The sequence below is a fragment of the Thamnophis sirtalis genome, unplaced genomic scaffold (assembly GCF_051295495.1).
Source record: "Thamnophis sirtalis isolate CommonGarterSnake01/CBP01778 unplaced genomic scaffold, rThaSir2_p1.2 scaffold_6, whole genome shotgun sequence".
In the NCBI taxonomy this organism is placed as follows: Eukaryota; Metazoa; Chordata; class Lepidosauria; order Squamata; family Natricidae; genus Thamnophis; species Thamnophis sirtalis.
The window spans coordinates 27,387,882-27,407,810 of record NW_028261386.1 but is presented as its reverse complement, the minus strand read 5'-3'; the positions used below and the strand labels follow the sequence as shown (position 1 = coordinate 27,407,810).

Here is a 19,929-nt window from a genome sequence, read left to right as displayed (position 1 = left end):
AAGAGAACAATAGGATTTATTTTGTAGCTTAGGAAAATGAAATGAAGCAGGAAATCAATTTTAGCCTCTCCAATGATTACTTCAAACAAACAAAAAGATCCCTTTATACATGGATTGTAGAACATATTGTGAAACTACAGGAACTGGATGAAATACCAATTGAAATATGGCAAGCAACAGAAGAAGAATTATTAAAGTTTCTTAGCAAGCTACGTCAGCGAAACTAGACAATAACATAGTGACCAACTGATTAGAAGAGGTCAATCTACATTCCAATATCAAAAAAGGAAATTTAACAGTATAAATACTATTGTACAATAACTCCAATTTCATGTGATAGCAAAATCATGCACAGAATCTTTTGTAAGTTTTCAGCTCCCTATTATCATTTTTATTTCAAAAATAGCAAGAAAAGCAGTCAACCAATCCATATAAATATGTAAAACTACATTAACATGTTACATCAACATTATCTGATCTATGCATTTCCAAAATTTCTCATAAAATATACCTACTAGGTTAAATTAAAATTCTGTCTGTTAAATATGGAGTAATGTTCCCTATATTTTAATAAAGCAAAAATGATGGTGTTATGTCATATTTCTGCATTTAAGACCTACAGTGAATTATTTTCTCTCTCATATTCAGTGAAATCTATAGAATTGCCATCATTTTGACAAAATGACAAACCCATTTAGTTGGAGATGACGTACTAATTTAAATCTAGTTGACGGGGCAAATGGGATCCCTTCCAGTGGTTAATAAATCAGTAAATTGACTGTGGACAGATCTTTTTTTCTGATGGGGACTTGTCCTTTCCTGGTTCCAGGAGAGATGTACTTTTTTTTCTCATTTTAAGAGGATTTTCAACTTTTATCTTCTTCAGATTCAGCACTGACAATTTAATTTCCTTAATTTGGAAAACTGTTGTCTGCTTTCAATTTTTTCACTGAAGAGATCCCATTCTTTCTCTTTGCTGTCATTGCACATTAGGATTCCATCCAAATGAATTATGGATCTTTAAATAAGTAGTGAGGGACCTGGAGTTGTAAACATGGCTGTGGCAAAAGATATGGAGTTGTCAATGGGGTTAGCAAAGTGGGACATAGCATATACCCAAAATAAATTTTGAATGATTCCTCTCCAAATTCTGGAGAGGATTGGCTGATTAACTTAGTTACCTATCACAAGTAGGAAATACCATGATAATTAACTACAGCTAACTAGTGGAACAGATGAAAGCTATATTGGGGCATTCCATTGATTATTTATCCAATAAGTACATCAAGATGAGAGTTAAACATCAGTCTTTGAACAACATCTTCTTCCAAAATGACAAGGAACATCCAGAAGGACACCTGAAGGACATGTCTCATTGGGTTGTAGAATGCAGAATCCACCCACTGATGCACAAGTAAGTAGAATGGCTTCTATAAATTGGTCTTCTATAAAAAATAAAATGTTTATCAAAACTCTGAAATCTTCTCTTCATGTTATATTTTCAGCATTATTATTACCCAAGCAGTTCAATCATTAGGTGAGTTGGTGCAGCATACATATAACACAAAAGGGCATGAGCTCTTATGGCTAAGCTGGAAATCATGCAATATTGGTAGTCTTCAACTTATAGCAGTTAATTTAGTGACCATTCAAAGTTACAACGGCACTATAAAAGTGACTTACAACCATTTTCCATGCTTATGACCATTGCAGCATGGTCACATGATCAAAATGGATAATTGGCTCATAATTATGATGGCCACAGTGTTGTAGGTAGGGGTGGGTTGCTGCCAGTTTCACTACCGGTTCGCAACCCCCGCGCATACCAGACGTGCACTGTGTGCATGTGCGCTGTTCAATGTAAATTGTTCTTCGTGCATGCACAAAACAATTTAAAGTAAATTGCACAAGCACAGTCATTAAAAACCAAAATGGCAGCAGCCCAGCGGCAGCAAGGGAACCAGTTCAGGGGTGTGGCAGGCCTGGGTCGCTGCCAGTTCTGGGAACTACCCATATAGAAATTTGTCCAATAAAGAAATGCCTGGAGCCTTATAAAATAGCGGGCATATTGCTTAAAAAGATAACTTATACAAACTTTTCTGAAGCCAGCAAGGGTGAGGTCAGGGTATTTTGCTTTCACCTAAAGTGCAGTGGGAAAAACAGCCAGACAAAATTGTATATAGTGCAGTAGTGGCTAGCTATCAGTGGTGGGTTGCAGGCAGTATGCTCTGGTATGGGCATACTGGTGCCTGCCGGGAGCACCGGGTACTGTTCCAGTATGGTCTTCTTGAGTGCCACTTGCCCGCCCACCCTCCTTACCTGTATTTGATCTCTTTGGCGCTTACGTGCACCCACACGGAGCATATGGCACCTGTGCAATGCTCCGCCAAGCAGCTGGAGCTTGCAGAGGTGTCTTGGAGGCGTCGCCGGAGGTAAGGACAAATGTGCATGCTGCCAGTGTATGCACTTATGCTGCACATGTTCTTGTGATGGACGCTGGGCCCCGTTGCATCAAATCGGTTGCAACCAGATCCAGAACCCACCACTGCTAGCTATCAACAGTCCTGGAATTCCTTTCAAACCATAGTTTTACGTTGACTTTCCAGCCTCACATGATAAATGTGACAATGAAATTGATATGCATCAGGATAAAGGGGACAATCTGACCAGGCTAATTTTCCCTTACAAAAATAAAATCCAAGCCCAATTTTTTTAGGGAGGCAGATGGCTACCAGCGTAAAGAATTTCAATGGAGAAGCTTCTCTGAAAGTCAATATACTATTATTCTTTAAAAACAGGACAAATATGATTTCAGTTTTTAAATATCTTTTTTTCTTTCTATTATATGGTGATAAAGTTTTTTCTTATGCTTTTACATAATGAAGACTTAGTTTAACAGCACATAAAATTTACATATAGAAAACATTACATATAGAAATATGATTATATGTAGGTGAGCATAAAATTACAAACAATAAAAGACGAAAGACGAATATTTCTTCAACTCATTCCTTCACATATGAACCAATCTACTAAACTGCTTTTCCAAGCTTAAACCCATGCAGAGCTTATGATCTCTTGAAACTAGCGATTGGACTAAATATTAATATAGTGTTCTCATCAAAATATTTATGATAACAAGATGTTCTTTGTGCAGTATATTATTGAATCATCACTCACCCTGAGCAGCATGGAAGAACAAGAAAATGACAGCAGTGAAACAGTATAAAATGTTCATAGCTGCAAATTGGCTGCAGTTTCTCTATTCTTGAAGGGAAGAAAAGGATCTGGGTTAAGGGAAAAAAGTGATGTCATCTGAGCATTATTAATTCATGCAATGTGAGCAGAAATCTCTTAGGTTGAAACCAGAAAATCATTACTAATACAGCACAAAGGTAGTTTTGAGTTACCTGTCACATATTTTTGTACTCTTCCTTGCTTCAAAAAGCATATGGTGCTGGTTACACAATAGACTGCTATTGTGTTGAGAATGGCAAAGGCAAGGGATTTAAAAAATTAAGATGGATTTAATTTATTAACTTCCCTGTTGCTGTCCTGCACTGTGAAACAACATGTTCCCCTGAGATCCAGATTATACCAACTCTAACAGGAATGCCTTGAAAATGAGTGTCTTTCCCCAGGCCTTGGGCCAGAATAGCAATAGCAATAGAAACAGTACTTAGATTTGTGTATCTATTCACACTGCTTGACATCCCTCTCTAAGCAGTTTACAGTCAGCATATTGCCCCCATCAATCTGGGTCCTCATTTTACCCATTTTGAAAGGATGGAAAGCTGAGTCAACCTTCAGCTGGTGAGAATCGATCTGTCAAACACTGGCAGTCAGCAGGCAGCAGAATTAGCCTACAATACTGCATTCTAACCACTCTGCCACAATGGTTCTGGTATGAACCTGTTTCAGTTGTGTGTTATACAGTTTCTCTCTTGTTCATTCTGCTTTTATTGAAATTTAATCTATATTGCGATGTTCCTTTGTAAATCACCAAGAGTTGCTTGGTAAATGGACAAACTTAAGATATATTTAATGTTAAATAAATAAAAACAACCTATAGACATAATAAGAAAAGATAGTTTGGAACACCTTGAGAGATTGCACTATAGCAGGAATAGGAAATATGACCTGTAGATTGGGCTTGATAGGTTTTGTGTTCTACATAAAAATACACAATTGTCTATTCCAGCATAAAATAGCATTTTCCTATTACTATTTTATTTTTTGTAAGAAATTACTCAGCTGCAGGAAATGCCAGAACACATAAGTATTTCTCTCTCCTAATAAGTCCAGGATGATGAAGCATATGATGAAGTACACGTGATTATTACCCACTTACTGAAGATCATGATATAATGTTCTCATCAACACTTATGATGTAAGGAGGTAAGACAGGGTTAGACCAAAGTGTTTGCATCTGGGTCTTCTCTAAAGCAATTTGTGTAAATACATGAGGGGCATCAGATAAACTGTTAGCATGACAGGAGAGCTGGCTGAAAGGAAACAAATGGTCAGAAGATTTCATTGTTAAGGATCTCCAAGAGGGTACTTCATTCCCTCTCATGCAGCCTAAAAAACAAAGACATCAACAAATGCCCTCTGTTGTTTTTAAAATATTCTGAGGTTCAAACTGAAAGCACACTGCCCAGAATACCTTCTTTTAAAGAGAAAAGAGAGAGAGAATGTTCATCAGGCAGAAAAACCTCAGTTCCTGACGTCTTTATTTAGGGGAAAAAAGCATCCATATTATTATGTACTAATATTATTTACTTGACTGAGGCAATCCGTTCAACAGTAAAGGTTTATTCAACAGCAACTAAGCACAAATCATGACAGAACAGAGAAACTCCGGTTTGACAACTCTTTTATATCGGAGCTGTCAAACCGGCAACCTATCAGGATGATGTTAGCTTTCTTAGGCGCCGCCTACATTGACCGAGCAATCCTGTCATCGGGTGGAGATGATTGACACCTCGCCTTTGCTCAATCTCAGACATAACACATATAAATATCTGTTGTATTGATATGCTTACAATAATGTTTCTTAAATTAGATCTCTTGCAAAGATTTCTCAGCTTCTAATGACTATCCCTTCACTTTTTCAATCTCTCACCTGAATGAGGCTGAAGAATAAGAACCAGGACTACAAAAAAGTACTTGTCTCTAGATTAAAACAAGACCAACTTGGATCTCTGAAATGACTCCTTTAGTTATACAAAATAAGGATTGCATGATATTAAAGCATTGAAGAAATAATAATAGATGTATATGCCTTTGATTGGTCCTTCTTAATCTCCTCACTAACTCCTAACAAACCCCTCACTAATTCCTAGCAAATTGAACAGAGAAAGTTCAATTCTGGATTGACAAGAAAATTATCTTCCCTTTCCAATTGACAAAACTCAGTGTGGTTAGCTGTCATTGTGACAAGCTCCCTGACCACATTCCAGTTATCTATTTCACTGAGAAACAGGAAAGGAACAAGATGCACAGAAAAACCTCAGTTAGGCATGGAATAAAACTTTGCCCTTCTACACTTTTCTACCCAGAATTCCTTTCTATAGGTACCAGGCATAAAAAGTTATCTCTTCACCCATGTTCCACTAACAATAATGTGAAGAGTTCTTTACCCTCTCTAAAATTCATCCTGTACTCTAAATGACTTTGCTAGAGAGAATGGAAGGAAACTGACTCACAGGTAACAGCAGAGAAACATTGTACTCTCCACTTGTAGAAAATCTGATGCAGTTGATTCTTCCTAGATCCTTAAGCATTCAGGGGTTGGAACCTAAAAAGTATTTTTCAAATGTCAGCAGTTTAAAATCAAGAACACAGAAGAACAATCTTCTAACATAAAAGATGCAAATCAAGTGGGAAAATGATGTGGTGTCCTCTGAACTTGGTCATTTTTATGTTCATTACCTGAACTAGGTAACATTATCACTATTAGTATGGAGTGAATGTCTATGAAGATTCTCAGTCATCCAAATCATGGCTATCCTAAAGATGCTTTTTCAAAAGGCAACTGGAAAAATGACCTCTAGTTGCCTTTTAGAAAAAGCATCTTTGGGATAGTAAGGAGTGAGTTTTGCTCTTCGTTTTTATTCTAGCAGCTTGCCATGTCTGTGTTCATGGGAATGGTCTTGGTGGTTCTACTTCTCCAAAGGCAGTTGGTTGAGCCGTTTACTGTTAACTTGATTGGCAGTTTCCTGAATGGAATGTTTGCTTCTTGATTAAGGGTCCGAGCTTAATCTTGGAGATAATCTATGCTCATCTAGGTGTTGATTGTTGATGGGGAAGTGTTTTGGTCTTTTTGGCTTGCTGATTGTCCTTTTGCACAATATGTAGACATTGCTTATGCAGTGTTGCTTCTTTTGTGACTGGGGATCATTTCTCCCACCCTTATTAATCTTTTCATTTGTCTGAACAGGATCTCTTTCGGTTTCTGCCTGGCCTTGTGTGTTCTCTCTGTCTCAGCTGGCCCTTGTTTTCTTTTTCTGCTGCTTGTCCATGTATCTTGAGTGAGTGAGACCTGAAGTTTTCATCTTAGCTATAGTTCTGCATTATGATCTCAATTAGCATTTATGAGCAGAGCAACTCAAGGGCCAATGGAAAATGGTCAGGGACACAAGTAATGATGTCAGGTTCCACTGCAAACACCTCTTTTGTACACTGAATTCCATAATAAAGTTGCTAAGGTATTAATAATCAATTGTTTTTCAATGAGGTAAACAAGAACACATTTTATGTTTCTTGTTAATTCAGTAGAGGGTAAAGCATTCTAAAGGTTCACTCACAGTGAGAGCATATTAAATATCTTTATCTTTTACACAATGTTCTCACTCCTAAGATGCTTGGTGATCATAATTGGAATTTATAGAGCTTATCCTGCCCTTGGATATTACATTACCAAGCCAGAACTTGCTATCAGCACCAGGAAACTGTTTTTATAACTTTGCTTCATTGATGCCAAAGAATATTTTGTCCCCTATATTGATTCCCCATTTTGATGAGCCCTTTCTTAGAGTGAGGCGCTGAGTACACATTGAACAACCTACTTCATCCTACATCCTACATCCTACTTCAGGAAGCAGGTCAATCAGCTAATCCTGAAAGGCACAAACCAGAATAAGCTTAAAAGAAACTGTCATGTATCTTCTATGTATCAAAATGACTATTTAGATTATCTTGCCAAAGCAAAGATCATTGAATTTCCCCAAAGGAATTTAAAATACAAATAAGCCAATATCTCAATAGCAATATTTCCCTCCTTTACGGTTGGATGTGCCCTTTTTTCCTATGGAAGGAAAGTACATAATATAGCCCATTTCTTTCCATCCCCATTAGGTGAGAGCCAGTTTGGTGCAGTGGTTAAAATTTTGGCCCAGAAACCAGGTGATTGTGAGTTATAGCCCTGCTTAGGCATGAAAAATGAGTTGGGTGATTTTGGACCAGTTACACTCTCTCAGCCCAACTTGTCTCACAGGATTGCTTTTGTGGGCAAAAAGGAGGAGGAAAGAGTATGGGTGTGCTTTCTTCCTTGACTTGTATATAAAAAGAAAAAGAAAGGGTAAAAAGTCTGTTCAAAAAGTTCCTTTTTTTCTCTTCCAAGCAATAGTTAAAATTCTGTGTTTAGAACTTACTGGACTCTAAACTCAGAAATTAAACTTATTGGGAGAGCAAACTTAGAAACTGGCTCTACAAATACGTATAAAGGTTGCTTTGACCTTGCAGATTGCTCTCCCTTGTATCTTAAATTACTACTGTAGTTCACTTTCACCACCTGCTTTGTCTTTATAAGATATAGTGACAAACATAACACAGCCGCAATATCACGTACAGAGCTATAATCAATGGTGCAGGTTGAAAACCAGTAATATAGTAATACAATAACTACAGCAGTGGTGGGATTCAAATAATTTAACAACAGTTCCTCTGCCCAGCTAATGACCAGCTGGGTAGGCGTGGCTTGGTGGTCTTGTGACTGGGTGGGTGTGGCCAACTCAATGTCACTCACGCTTTGCCTTAGCTGTTACAATTTAATAAGGGTTAACTGAAGAGGCAGTTTCTGTAAGCAGGGCAATAAAGATTAGGCTAGAAACAACACCAGAATGTTTCCTTCCTGCCTTCCTTACAGGATTAGCCTTGTAAAGTGGGAAAAAACAAACTGAGATATCTTCCAACAACCGGTTCTCCGAACTGCTTAGAAAGTTACCAACCGGTTCTCCCGAATAGGTGCGAACTGGCTGAATCCCACCACTGAACTACAGTCATATAGCATGCTGAACCACAGTATGTATCTTAGTTTCAATTTAGGCTGTGACTGCAACCTAGCCTATGTGGTTTCTAAAATGTGATTTATAGACATGTACTATGTCTATCCAGATTATACTAGCCTTGTCAACAATGTCCAATTAAGCAGATCATAGTTACATACACACTGGGGAAAATAAAATAAAAAACAGCCTAGCTATCAGTCAATCTTATGTTGCCTGGGTCCTTTCATTTATAGCAATAGCAATAGCAATAGTACTTAAACTTATATACCACTTTATAGTGCTTTACAGCCCTCTCTAAATGGTTTTACCCCTAACAATTTGGGTCCTCAATTTACCCACCTCAGAAGGATGGAAGGCTGAGTCAACCTTGAGCCTAGTGGGATTTGAATTCTCAAATTGCAGGCAGCCGATAGTCAGCAGACGTAGCCTGCAATACAGCACTCTAACCACTGCACCATCAAGGCTCTTTATCAGTATTAGCATACAATAATAATTTAATCAATGGATCTTGGCAATATCCAAGTGATTTTCCTACAAGCACAAAGAGCAGTGTTTCCATTGTCGGGGGGCAGAGATCGTCCCTGAGGCCCCTAACATGTGGGGTGCCACAGGGTTCGGTCTTATCCCCCCTACTATTTAACATTTACATGAAACCGCTGGGCGAGATCATTCGGAGGCACGGGATAAAATACCATCAATATGCGGACGATACGCAACTGTATCTGTCCGCCCCGTGCCAACTCAATGAAGCGGTGGACGTGATGAACCAGGGTCTAGAGGCCGTTAGGAACTGGATGAGCGCTAACAAACTGGTACTCAACCCGGACAAGACCGAGTGGCTGTTGTGCTTCCCTCCCAATAATTTGGCGAATGTACCAACACTTAGGCTGGGGGGTCAAATTTTACACCCCTCAGATAGGGTCCGCAACTTAGGAGTCCTCCTGGACCCACAGCTGACTTTTGACCACCAGCTGTCAGCTGTGACCAGGGGGGCATTTGCCCAGGTTCGCCTGGTCCGCCAGTTGCGGCCCTACCTAGACCGGGAGGCTCTCACAACAGTCACTCGAGCCCTTGTGATCTCTAGGCTGGAATACTGCAATGGGCTCTACATGGGGTTGCCCTTGAAGTGCATCCGGCGACTACAGTTAGTCCAGAATGCAGCCGCGCGAGTGATAGTGGGCGCACCGCGGTTCGCCCACGTTACACCTGTCCTCCGCGAGCTGCACTGGCTACCTGTTGGTCTCCGGGTGCGCTTCAGGGTACTGATGACCACCTTTAAAGCACTCCATGGTAGTGGATCTGGGTACTTGAGAGACCGCCTCCTGCCGATTACCTCCCTTCGACCAATTCGATCGCACAGACTGGGCCTCCTCCGAATCCCATCTGCCAGTCAATGCCGACTGGCGACCACACGGAGGAGAGCCTTTTCTGTTGCAGCTCCGACCCTGTGGAACGATCTCCCCGCTGAGATCCGTACCCTCACCACCGTCCAGACCTTCCGCGCAGCCCTCAAGATCTGGCTCTCCCAGCAGGCCTGGGGATAGGTTCCTAATTCACCCGCCCGAGTGTTTGATTGTTGAACGAAAGTTGTGTTTTACTATTTTTTCTTTGTTCACATTTTGTTTTGTTTTTGATGTTGCACTTCCCTCCCTTGTGATTGTGAGCCGCCCTGAGTCCCCTCAGGGAAAAGGGCGGCCTATAAATTTTAATAAATTCTAAATTCTAAATTCTAAATTCTAAACATGGCAACTTTAAGATGGCTGTGGAATACTAAGAGGTGAACTGCAAACATCGTAATGGTCCCAAGTCTGAGAAACACCAGTTTAACAAGAGGTAGAAAAGGAATTGCATTTTGAATGCTAAAGTGGGAAAATATTTATGTGTAAAGGAGGCATCTGACACACTCTACAGTTTATCCTGTAGATTTCTTATATCAGCTCCTATGAATGCATTAACAGAGGGATAGAATCAAGATTACAAGAAGTGTTAGTATCACATTATAATGCCTTGGTAAGACCATCTGAAATATTGCATCTAATTATTTTCGATATAATATAAAAAAGATGTAGGGATTCTAGAAAGAGTGCAGAGAAGTGCAACAAAGATTATTAGGGACTGAAGGCTAAAAGATAGGGAGACACAGGTGGTTTATATTATTATGGAAAAACAAAAAGTTGTTGTTTGATGTTAATGCTTTTTTTTACTGCAACAGAAGGAGTTAGAAATCAATGTTGCTTCTTTTCATTTCCCCAGTTTCTCCTCACTTTTCTCTTTGACTTCCCCCCACCCACCCACCCATATTTTCCTATTTACTTTGGCATTTTGTATTTTATCTCATAACCTAATAAAAGTGTTAAACTGGAAAAAGACATACCTTATGCAAGATTGTTAAAGCAATGTATTTTGCAATTGTTCAACATTTCAAAACAGCAATAACAGTCCTACGGACCCTATAAATATAGACTATGATCCACTGCAGAATTTATACCACCTCGCAAACAGCCTCGAGATGAAGATCTGTTACCTTTTATTGGGAATCACCCTTCTTGCCTCACCAGTTATCTTTTTATCTCTCCCCAGTCTAAGTCCATCACTGGACTGCCATGCTAAAGTTTCACACAAATTGGATGGAGGGTATATAAACTATATGTGGTCCTCATTTAGCAACTAAAATTGGGACTAAATTTGGTTGTTAGGTCAAGCAGACCTGAGAAGGTCATGAATGTGATGATTGATTACAAAGTCACTTTTCCTTTATCTTAAAAGTGGTTGCTAAATTGGATAGAATGGCATATTTGAAATTCTATACATACATGCTTAATCAGGGGGATTGAATTCACAGGAGTCTTGTTTCATTGAAAAAAACTAGTTCCTGTGCTGAGTTTAGTCCAGTGAGGCAATCATAAGATTTCCCTGCTTTTATTAGAATTCTCACCACAAGCTCTGTCCCGTGAGGGAACATGCAACATTGCAATGTACATAGAAAGGGATACACATTTCATCTATCTGACCAGCTGGCCTCCTTTCTGCAGAGATCATGGACTTAACTAGTTATCCAAAACTCATTTAGTATATTTCAATATACTATTTTCATCCAAATGTAACATTTGAGGGGGTTGGCTGGAAATGCCATAGCTCCCAAGAAATCTTAATTAAGAGATAAAACATTGCTTCATAGAAAGCTGTCTTCCAAATTAATGTTTTTCTTTCAGTAATGATTAAAGAGCCAGCAGATCACAAGGTGGTTTATGGGGTTACAAAACAAAAAATGTCCTAATGGAAGAAGGTTTGCTGAAGAGAAGCTGTGGTTCACTTTCCAATTTTGACATTCCTTGCATTGTTTCTTCTTTATTTATTCATAAAATGAAGAGATTAAGATAAACATCGTGCAAAGTAACTTATGAAGTTCACAATTAGATGGTCCTTTCCTCAACCTACAGGTTTGGAGATAGCAATGGCCTTGGGTCTTCGAACTAAAGAGACAAAGGTATGTCATAAGGGTGAGCATAAGTAGAGCAGAACATTTTCTTTCCACATTGTTTGGAGACTCCACTTCTAGGGACAAATGGAATACTGACCCTGACATTTCTGAAAACACTTGAAAAACTTGGGGATAATCTCATATTTCCTGGTGGGAATTTGTAAGATTGGCTGCTAAGCAATGGAAAAGAAGCCTATAATAATTGCAGCAGTAGGAAAATCTAATGAATAAACAGCATTTTTTTTTTCAGATACTGAAAATGAAGGGGAACTCCAAGCAGAAACTGCACCAACTGCCCAGCCCTAATGCTGGGGACTTAAGGATACTGATAAAGGGTGGCATGAAAGAGAACAGGAAGGGAAGAGAAATAGGAAGAGAGAAGGGGCAAGGGAGATGTGTCGATGTTCCTAGGAAGAATTAGGCAACTCTCTTTAGACCCAGATCTTGTTGTGAATCTATAACAAGAAAAATCAGCTGCCCTGGACTAACATGCAGTTTGTTTTATACAACAAACTTCACACTAAGCTCAGGAAAACAAACACCTTTGGGGGATGCGAAAAACTGCCTCAAAGGAAGGCCGAAGTCAGCCGGCCAGCACGCGCATGCTGACCAGGGCAGCGCCTCACATGCCCTAACAAATGGCTCTGCATGCCACCTGTGACATCACTTGATGTCATCATGAGGACAAAATACCATTTAAAGAATGAAGAGGGAAAAGAATATTTCAGATAGACATGTTCAAGGTGTGATGTGAGATGAAAGCAACATCATTAATCACTTAAGGATACTGATAAAGGGCAGCATGATATGTTTTTATACAAATGGCTGGTTTATATTATTATGGAAAAACAAAAAGTTGTGGTTTGATATTAATGCTTTTTTTTTACTGCAACAGAGATAGTCATAAATCAACACTGCTTCTTTACTTTCCCTGTTTCTCCTCACTTGTCTCTTCCCCCCCCACACACATAATTTTCTTATTTACTTTTTTATTTTGTATTTTATCTCATAACTTAATAAAAATGTTAAACTAGAAAAAGACATACCTTATGCAAGATCCGTTAAAGCAACATATTCCATATTTTGCAATTCAACATTTCAAAAGAGTAATAACAGTCCTAGGAGCCCTATAAATATAGACTATGATCCATTGCAGAATTTATACTACATCGCAAACAGCCTCAAGATGAAGATCTGTTACCTTTTATTGGGAATTGCCCTTCCTGCCTACCTACCTTTGCCAGGTAAAAACGCACTACATCAAGAAATACATTTGCTTTCCTTTCTAATGAAATGAGAACAGTCACAATTCTTCTGTATAACTGCATAAAGTACAGGGAAGATACATATCAGTTGCTTGAAGAAGAGGCTTTGTTGGTCAGGTGTTACCCATAAATTTAGTAACAATTCTCAGTTCTTACTTTTCCGGAGGGGGGAGGGGGGAACAACAGTTTGATGCAATGTGTACTGTTTCATTTTTAGTTGTGAAACTAAGAAAAGGAGGCAGAAATGAGGAGTTTGGGATGGACATTACAAGCAAATAAAGGACCAGCAAAGCTTTATTTCCAGTCATTTTTTCATGTACCCAAAAATGAGAATATTTGTAGATCAGGGTCAAAATGATATCCCCCACTTTCTTCATGTTTATTTATATTCATAAACTGACATACTCGTCCAGCTTGTGTTTTGCAGTAGATGCACATTAAATCACTTGGCTTTTACATTGTCCTATCTGGTTAACCCAAGATGAGTTAAAATAAATCAATTTTTATTTTGGATATCAGCTGGTTTTCCCTGGTTCTTACAATAGCAATAGCAATAGCAGTTAGATTTATATACCGCTTCATAGGGCTTTCAGCCCTCTCTAAGCGGTTTACAGAGTCAGCATATTGCCCCCAACAACAATCCGGGTCCTCATTTTACCCACCTCGGAAGGATGGAAGGCTGAGTCAACCCTGAGCCAGTGAGATTTGAACAGCCGGACTGCAGAGCTGCAGTCAGCTGAAGTAGCCTGCAGTGCTGCATTTAACCACTGCGCCACCTCGGCTCTTACAATGCACTAATGCAGTGGCTTCCAACCTTTTGGGCACCAGGGACCTGTTCTTCTGGTTTTTCTGGAGGGGCATGGATTTGTCTGCTCCCTATATCCCGCAGATGAGGCTTCGCTTGTTTGCCTAGTTCCTGGCATGCTGCAGACCAGTGCCAGTCCACAAACTGGAGTTTGGGGACTCCTGCAGTAATAGGCAGATCATACACATAAGAGTCAATTGAAGAATGGCACAGCTGTGTGCTGCCATAGATTATCAGCATATGCATATAGATACATTTAAAATGGCATAGACTACATGCAGATCAAGAAGGAAAGAGGAATTCCTTCCTTACCTGAAAGGGGGGAAATTACCAATATAGGGAGGAGGCATCCATATTCTTTTCAGCTGCCCCATGTTTTTCATATCAGGTGCCATGCAAGGGATCCAACAATGCTTAAAAAAAGGTGGATTTTGCCGCGTTTTGGCCTGCCCTGGGGGCACCATTCAGATTGGACGTTGTGAACCTGTGGGTTTATGCTGTAAATGGTGAGTCTCAAATTTCATGCATAAAAAAAAATCTCTGGTCATGAATGGATGGAGACTGGGACCTTATTATTTGCACTTGGAGAAGTTTCCATTGCCATAACTGGGAGCCACTTTTTCAGTGTAAACAAGGGGTGGTAGGTAAATACAAGTTGTAGATGTCAGAGAGGGGAATGCTTAGTCTTCCTGTGCAATTTCAATAAAGTCCTATTAGAATCAGGCTAAGATGCTTGATCTGTATTTCAGGTTTTTTATTTACATAATTTCTAACCGGGAATAGCAATTCATTAAGCCTTGTTCTTCATATAAATAATAACATAATGGTAGTATTAATCTAACAAACAAGGCTTTTTAAAGAAAATATATCATATTTTCTACAGGATGCACTGAACTGAAATATTAACATATTAACCTGATAATACACCTGTAAGGCAGGTTGACTGAATATAAATGAGCATCCCAAAGTCCACCATTTATGCTCACTTTCACTAGGATTTCACTATCAAATATGGGATGGGTTCCAGCTGGCTTTATTGCCAGTTTGCTTGTGTGTGCGCTGGATGTGCACTGTACATGCATGCACAATTCAATTAAAATTGTCCTGCACATGTGCAAAACTCAAAAACCAGATGGCAATGGAAGCGACCAGGGAACCGGTTCAGGGGCGTGACAGGCCTAGGTCACTGCCAAACCAGATTGAACCGGTAGGAACCCAGCACTGTATCAAATGCATTAATTTTCTATCATTGCAGTGTAATTCTTAACATTTTGCAAACAATTAATGCAATTAAGTTCCTTCCAAATTTTGACTATATTATACAATTGTAACATGTCAATGTCATCATCTTTTTGTAGGGTATCATGCTTATTCCAGGATTGAGAAATTGGACAAAAGAATACTGTTATCTCTTGCTTCTTGCAATTCTGACTTCTTTAATGCTCATCTAAACTGCTTTTCGTCACGCTTCGGAGCACCTTTTCTACCAAAGTCAAATTTAACAGAGATGTTGAAAAATCTTTGCCGCTTTTGAATATAAACAGTGTTACATATGTTTGAGGGAAAGAAGCAGGAGCCATGGAATCAGAGAGTAAGATGTTTATTGCGAGATGACAAGCGATTCAAAACGTCCCTGCAACTGTCAGGGTATTTATAATCGAGCCCAAAGCAACTGTCAAATGACCAGCCAATCAGAGAGCTGGTAACAGGGAACATTTGCATATATAACACTCCTTCCCCCCCAGTTATTTGCATACTCAACACTCAAATGACCAGCCAATCAGAGAGCTGGTAACAGGGAACATTTGCATATATAACACTCCTTCCCCCCAGTTATTTGCATACTCAACACTCCTCTAACATTTGCATATATAACACTCCTTCCCCCCAGTTATTTGCATACTCAACACTCAAATGACCAGCCAATCAGAGAGCTGGTAACAGGGAACATTTGCATACATAACACTCCTTCCCCCCAGTTAATTGCATACTCAACACTCCTCTAACATTTGCATATATAACAAACAAACTTGCAGTAAAAATGTGCTGGTTATTTATTTAAATGACTTTCAAAAGTGTGTTTGAGAGTTTGGGTTGTGTGGGAAGAGAAAGGATTAGATTACTAAAGATAATAATGCTTGAGGGACTTTTGTCTCCCATTGTATCTGCCTGTCAGTTAAGTACAATACAACATCAAAAATGATAAGAAATAACAAAATATTATTAGAAAATTAATTTTATCCATTACCTAAAAGGGAGAATATTTCCATTCTCTAATTCTACCCTTAATTGCCTTAACAATTTTGGAAGAGAGCTTTCAGCCTTCTCTTTCATAGATGTTTTCCTTGATGTCCATTCTTCTTTCTTTCCACATAAATCTACTCTCACTATACATTTCTCTTCCACTAAATTGATGCATTTTTCATGCATTCTTAAGTCTGAAAAAAGTGGCCTGAAATTACCTGTTTCCATTTCCCATTTTTAGCCATCCTTTATTTCCCTTTCTCCAAGTTGCAGCACCCATGTGACTAAACTTCCAAGGAAAAACAGGAGGCACAGAGAGTAGTAGAAGTACTTAAGAATTCTTAAGTACTTAAGAATTTTTTTGTGGCTGCCCAACTCACTCTCAGTGTCTTCTGGGGGCTTAAAAGTCCAATAGGTAAAGGTAAAGGTTCCCCTTGCACACATGCGCTAGTCATTTCCATCTCTAGGGGGTGATGCTCATCTCTGTTTCAAAGCAGAAGAGCCAGAGCAGTCGTAAAGCATCTCCATGGTCATGTGGCCAGCATGATTAAAGGCCAAAGGTATACAGAACGCTGTTACCTTCCCACCAAAGGTAGTACCTCTTTTCTACTTGCATTTTTACATGCTTTCAAACTACTAGGTTGACAGAAGCTGGGATAAGTAATAGGAGCTCAATGCGTTACACGGGGCTCAGGATTTGAACCACCAAACTGCCAACCTTTCTGATCAACAAGCTCAGCCACCGACCCACCGCATCCCTTCAAAAGACTAATACAGAAGCAATAAAAAGCAATAATCTCATACACACAGACACACACAGAGACACAGACACAGACACACACACACACACACACACACACAGAATGACAATCAACAAATGAGCTATTTGATAGGATCCATCCAAATCTGGGGTCTTCAGGCCTGTTGGTAAAATAAATCTCAGGATCTTGAGAAGGTGGAACCAAGTGGGGACTGTTAAGTCCTGGAGACTACAACGCCATTGACTTGCATTGCTAGCTCCTGATTGGCTAAGATGAGAACAGCCAGTTGGCGGGAGAATCCAGCTACCCTATTGGTTAAGCGTCTGTAAGCTCCAGTATAAAAGGGCTGTCAGCTGTCCTATGCTTTGCTGATGGCCGGTTCGAGTTTTGCCTTACATTGAGCTATATTTTCCTGTAAATAAAGGTTGTGTTAGCTTCAACCTGCCTTGCCTCAGTTCCTGTCTGCCTCGTTCTCCCTACAGAACAGGGAGCCACTACAGAAAAGGCCCTTTTTCTTTGTCCAACTAGATGGACCTTCCTTAGGAGAGGGGATTGATAACACTCCTTGCTCTAGTGGTTCTGGTCGATTTCACTGGGAAAGACAAATAATATCAGTAATTCAATTATGTCCTGAAATTAAATGACCAAACACCCTGGCCAGGACATCCTAGAATCTCACCTGCACTATTGTTGTGACCCAATGACAAGAGGTTTTGCTCAATAGATGCAAGAGGAAATCAGCCTGGAAGCTATTGTTTTGGATGTTGCGGATCTTAAAAGTGGAGATGGGGATATATTGACTTGGAGTTCCCAAGAGTCCTGAAGAGCTAGCCTATCCAATAATGAGAACAATGCTCCAGAGTCCGCTCTCATGCTGGCCAACTTGAGAGAGTCTCAAGTTGAGCATCACAAGGCTTGATTGGTATCAAGCTTTGTAGTAAATATCTATTCTCTATTAACAAATTCACACATCTCTCTTTGACAAATAGAAATACCAGAACCTTAATAACAATAGCACTTAGCTTTATATACCACACCACGGTGCGTTAATTGTTGTTATCTCCCTTGCATTCAGTGCAAGATATCTCAGAAAGTAATATTTTTAACTTAGACCTGTACAATTCTATTTTTAGAAAATCCTGTTCATTTTGCCAGCACATAGATTATTTTCAGTTATCTTCCATTATAAAAATCAATGATTCTCCATGTGATATGCAGCTGCATTTCCATTCAAAGTACGGTCAATTATAATGTTGCCACAAACATTGTTTACATTCCTATATTTCTTTTGTTGTCCAAAGGTAAAAGTGAGAAGTTAAAGCTTCTTAACTTCACCTGGCACTTCCATAGGAAATGATATTTCCAGTACTTTTAAATTTAATGCTTAGAAGCCTATAAATTAGGTTTTCCTGTTTCATGTCTTCAGTGTTTGAAGGCAGGTGACACAGATGTACCACTGTTAAACCACAAACCACTAACTGTTTTAAAGTCTTACTTAAGAAAAACTACAGGAAAAAATAGTTGCATTATGGAGAGTGGCAGTTGTTTAATGTGGTCACAAATCACATTGCCATCATTGAACAATATTGGTCAGGAAAAGAAAAATGGTTTCAGCAATTACAACACATGGATACATGGATTCCATGTCCAGCATCCTTTGATGAGGATTGCTTTAGCCTGCTCATAAACTATGGCCAAGAACACCTCAGGAGACTCTCCAGGAGACTATCCCGATTCAGGATTATTCACTTCTCAAGAAGGATTATATTATATTCCAATTATATGCATACTTGCTAGAGAAGAGTTGCTTATGCTATGAATGCAGATTACACAATGGGTACAATGAAAGAATATACAGTATGAGGGAAGAAGGAATAAATGGAAGAACAAAGGAACAATGGAAGATATTGGCTGAATGAAAGGATCTCCCTGAATTCTACAGTTTTGTGATATTGTGACCCCAGCGATATGTTTAACAGTATATTTTTACAATGCTTATTGTTTTAAAACAACAAAAATGCCTCACATTACTGTTTGTGCAATGGACATGTCCATTGTTAGCCCTTTATTAGTTTGACGTTAATACTATGGTGAACAAATCAGAAATCAGTCCAATGCATATAAAGAGACTATATAATGCATTAATAGAAATGGATTCGGAAACAGAATTAATTAAAGACTGTATGATAAAGTGGGCCCAAAATTTTGAAGAACCAATAACATTTTCTTCATGTACTCCTCTTGTCTGTCCCATGGATGCTACTAAATTATGCCTAATATTGCATGTGGGAACTAGTGAAGCCCAGAAAAGAATGGTTTGTCAAACAATATAGAAGGATAGCAATATAGTGTCATATTCATCCTCAAGTACATATGCCTTCTAGCAGAAAGAAAGACAATTAATATACATGTGCCACGATAATAATAATAATAATAATAATAATAATAATAATAATAATAATAATAATCCGTGCCATAATGGCCTGTTACTACAACTCAGAGCCAGAAAAAAGAGGCTATTTAAAGAGAATGTATGAATTATGGAAACAACAATATCCACATTCAAATGTTAGTGAACAACGACTAGCAGATCAAAGGCGATTTATTATACGGAATAAAGTGTTTAGTGAAGTTGAACATGAGGAAATTCAAGCAAATTGCAAAACCCAAAAAACAATATCACAAGCGGAAATAACTGATATTCAAGACACAACTAAAGACACTATAGTAGAACTCCCAGAAGAAGCTCTCGGGGAGGAAATAACATCACCACCACTAGAACCAGTTATCACTGAACCAACTGATGAACTAACTCAAAAACAAAAAGAATTGAAGGATAAGATCATGGAGCATTTTCTGCTTAATGAGGAAAGGCAACGTTTACCATCAGTAAAAACTGTGCCTAAGAAAATTTTGGCCTCGATCATGAAAATGGTTAATGCAGTGTTTTCAACAATTGAACCGGGATCCATCTTGGAAACAAACCAGTTAATGTACAGCGCAGCTGTAATAGTCACTAATGAACTAGGCATTAAAATTAAAGTACCTAGTCATACAACAGAAAAAGCATCAAAGCCAAAGT

General features: G+C 39.0%; 1 long non-coding RNA gene across 1 annotated transcript; it reads right to left on the bottom strand.

Annotated features, from left to right (window-relative positions):
- On the bottom strand, positions 1-3,283 carry LOC148044913 (uncharacterized). The gene is made up of 2 exons (XR_015696899.1): positions 3,181-3,283; positions 1-1,445 (listed from the first exon to the last, which is right to left on the bottom strand). It is a non-coding gene; the product is annotated as an uncharacterized LOC148044913 (long non-coding RNA).
- Positions 3,284-19,929: the final 16,646 nt, after the last annotated feature.